Genomic DNA, 4,388 nt, shown 5'->3' with positions numbered 1-4,388 from the left:
CTTAAGAGCCACATTATTTTCATTGAGTTTGTTCGAACTTTATGCCACTTGCTTTTAGACATTTTATTATGATTCAATATCCAGCTTCCGTAGGGTAAGTGAGTCCACAAGGGAACTAATAGTACAAACTTGTAGTTAGTAGATCTACGAAGCTGGAAGCAGCTCAGTAGAGCTGGGAGTTTAATACGTGTCGTGCTAGGTTCTATTGCCTTAGTTTCACCATGTGGAAATTGTGTCATGTGTCAGTTCCTCATTTGTTGCTGATGTGCTGCTGTTTGAAACTTGGGCCTCCAAGAGATGTGTCACAGGGTTGGTGTGGCAAAAAAGTTGATAGAAAATTTGCTGATACTTAAAAGGATTCCAAGAGCATTTGCTCTTGATGGACTCAGTTGCGGTGGAGTGTGGGTACCCTCGATGACCTCGTTGCACCTAGCACTCCGAATGTGCCAGGTTGCTATCCACCCTAATTTTTCCTAATCTGTCTTGATACCCCCTAAATTTTACCCTAATTATCTCTAAATCACTCTTAGTTCCCCAATTGGCGCAAGTTGCCCTTGCGCACCAACCATTACTAGTTAAATAATTTAACCTATTATAAGATTAAGGTGCCTTCAAAATGGTTGTAACTTCTCCCAACTCCTTTGGATGCATCGTGCTCTCTTAAACCCAACGTTAAATCAGTAGCTTCAACCCTAACGCTAGGTTGGATTGAGTTTTTGGCTTACTGCTACTCAAAATTGCACCAACTAATCAATGTGGTTTATTTTTTACTTGTAGTCCCCTATTCAACTCGTTTACTCTATCCACTATGTGATCAAAATTGTAATAATAATAAAAGGCAACATCATATATTAACTACAACGAGGACACAATCAAAACATAAAAAGTGTGTAGTTAACATAAAACTCAAGGTTTGCAGTACTTAAGGTTAAGTGTGCATCATACATAAGGGGACTTTGAGCTTCCACGAGGGCCGCTTGAGAAGAGGTTGAAAAAAAAGTAAGCCTAGAAGACATGCTATTCTTTTTGGGTTGTCATCGCCATGTTCGATAGAAAGAAGAGCTGGTTCGGTTGTCGTCTCCATGTTTGATGAAATAAATGGTTAGTGAAATAAGCTTAATAGATAACCAATTTGCCAATCACAGACCGTGAATCTCATTAACAATGCAATATATGTATGTATCATGGACGCATTGGAAGAGCCAAAACAAGAAAGGTGATCTTGTCAACGGGGGATTGTTTTAACAATTTCAATGACCTGATGTTGGCCTTGCTAAATTGACCTCCGATGAAGAAGGTTGCTTTTGTTGCGTTCAATAACTCCACTGATGTGAGCTATTAATAACATCCGTTGAGACCATAATTGTCAATGTTGGCATTTAGGCTTGAATTTTGACGGGCACCCTTGCCCTTCAAAATTGATGGGTATGGTGAAATATCATTTTTTTTTGTTTTTGTGTAATTTTCGACGGGCATTTCAAAACTTTGTAAGTATTTTACGGCCAAAATGTTAAAAAACAGGCATGACACCCGTCCAAAAGCAACTATGCCAGTGGCATACCTCCTATGCCATCGGTTTGACCACCACGATTGGGTCACAATCTCAATTAGTGTATAATTGGCGTATTTTCACGGGTTTTTGTGAAAGTCTCCTAGGTGGAAGAGGGAGGGGAAACTTCCCTATCCATGAACTTAGGTGGGAAAGACCTAACCCAATTTCAAATAATTTTGCAGTATGTGCAAAAAATTCCCCTTAGAAAAGGCCCTAAAGATTCGGTCTAGCTTTGGTTAGGGCTAATTCTTTGCTTGCCCACCTAGCCAAACATTAAGAATGCACATGTGCTATCATTTGAAGTGAAGAGGCCTATTATATGTACTTAGAATCTTGATCACATGATAAAGAATCATGGGAGGATGATGGTTCAAGTTTATGATGGATTATGGACTATAAGACATACATAGCATACAATTGTTTATGATAGTATAGGTGATGTATGGAATTATGATCTGTTTAGTGGCATATGACGATGGGTGGAGAGAGAGAGAGAGACATATATATATATATATATCGAAAGAACCACATGACTCTGAACCTTTGGGGCATTGTGGATTGAGCCCAGATTGACATTGGCATAAGAGAAATTGTACATGATTGTGGGAGTTACAAGAGGCTCCACTCCAATAGTTCATGGCTATCATTTACAAGTGCCAAGACATAGGCTTTGTTAAAGTTTGAAAAGCCCCTTGTAACCAGTATTCTAGAAACTATTTTTACCAAACCTTACATGAATCCTTTTCACAATAAGTTGAAAAGGAAAAATCATAAATTGAACAAGATATTTCCTCATACTTTCACTAGGATATAATTCCTCATATTTAAGTTCTTTTTTTCCCCTCTTTTCTCACTATTTTGAAAAGGAAAATTTAAAATATCTTTTCTTTAACCCTGCTTGTAGCTACACTGTAGTGTGCTGAAACAAAACACTGTGATTTGAAGGTAAAATTTTCAACTGCTTGCATTGGTTTCTAGAGGAAGCGTTGCTTCATGCAAGGGGTAGACGATCAACATGGAACAATACCGTCCTTTTTGCTCAAACACTGATAAAAGCTCGTGCTACTGTGTTGCTACTATTTGCATTCATTATTGCTTGCTTCATTTGATACATGATCAAAATGTACACCTTGTAAACCTCTACGAACCCTAGTATTTTCCACAGCCAAACAGTCTCAAGTGTGAGATCAAGACAGGACATTCAAGGGGCGCCAACTTCAAATGAGACTGTCCTTTGATGGGTCGGCCATGTTAAGCTATAACTATAGCCCATAATTACATTATTTCAAGTTGTGCATTCTCCCAATGATGATGATGATTACCTTTATGCTTTCTTGGATTAGCACACACAAGCCTAGTCTCTTGTGAGGATGCTCCACATTGGTCTTACACTTACTTTCAAAAAAAATTCACTAACACTACTATTATATGCAGTGCAGTGTGGATTTTATAAGTGATGATCTGATTGTTGTTGCTGACGGCTAAAGCTATGAGCTCATCTACATGAGGGCGTTAGTGTGGCCACCATGTACACGCTCATCTTCTTCTCCTTGTTCTAAAATAAGTATACGCATGCACTCCTATGAAAACGGCCCTTTCATAAAAGATATATCAAATACCACAAAGTAACACATTAGTGTCACATCATCTCCATATAAATCTCCTCTCACCATGACCATAACCTTTAGACCATGACCGCATGCACCAATAAGCCTGAAACTCTCGGACCACCGTAATGATCGAAGGAGCCTTGCATGTCTCACATCCACCTCAACGCAAGTGCCAATAATCATAGGAGTCGCTTTTATTGGTCGTCACCTATATTTTGAGATTTAAAGACTTGCACGTTCAATAAAGCAAGCTATTCTTGCTTGAAATCAATATACTTGTAAAAGAAAAACTATTTTGAGTCCTACAAGCTATTTCAAGTAAATATGATTAAAATACACGAAGAGGAAGCGTGGGCTCACTCTTGTGTGGGGACAATTGGACCCAATATCGTATTTTTGTCTCTAATTGATTATTTTTGATGCAATTTAATATTGAAGGGTCTTAGACTCCCAACAGTGGTATCAGAGTTTTGACCTACACAAAGTACTTGTACAATTGAAGACAAGTGGAAGAAATTGAAGGCAAATGAAAGAAATTGAAGAAACATGAAGGCAAGTTGATTTTATTGAAGGTATCTTTCAAAAATTGAAGAATTACATAGTTTTTATATCCGTTGGGTAATGATCAAAGGAAAAAAGAGGTGGAAAACCATTTGTAGTCTCACAAATCCACTCAAAATCCTAAAACCACTTTCTTCATACTTAATCCTCTTCAAACTCGGGCTTCATATATGTGTTTGGCTAGGCTTGGAGACTATTCTCTTTTTTTTTTTTGAGAAATTACTAAACCATTCTTACATCACCCAAAGCTTGATTTTTTATCTCCTCCTAATCAAGGCCTCATGGCAGTTGTAAATAAGCTTTCCTCAACCATATTTTTTCTTCAAAAACAATGGTTTTCATGCTTTAAAAATATAAGCTTTATAGCTTAAAAAAGGATTTAAAAACATTGTAAAAGCCTTATACATGGACTTTGGTGCAAGACTTGAATGCTGTAAATTTTTTGGTAGCTCTCTAAGGGTTCCAGATTAGTCAAAGTTTTTGATAATTTCTAGTAAAAATTTGACCCCAAAATATCACTTCTTGGCCATTTAAGGCTTAAAATTATTTAAAAATCCAAAGAAATCCTAAAATTTTTTTCTTGAGGTTTTCAACGTAGTTTGCCACATTTCTTTGCCACTTGCAAGTGTTAAATAAAGTTTCTTTGACCCAACCCAAGGGATCCG

Source organism: Cibotium barometz, chromosome 15 (genome assembly GCF_041138505.1).
Source record: "Cibotium barometz isolate CiBa-2024 chromosome 15, ASM4113850v1, whole genome shotgun sequence".
In the NCBI taxonomy this organism is placed as follows: Eukaryota; Viridiplantae; Streptophyta; class Polypodiopsida; order Cyatheales; family Cibotiaceae; genus Cibotium; species Cibotium barometz.
Note: the sequence above shows the minus strand (reverse complement) of the source record.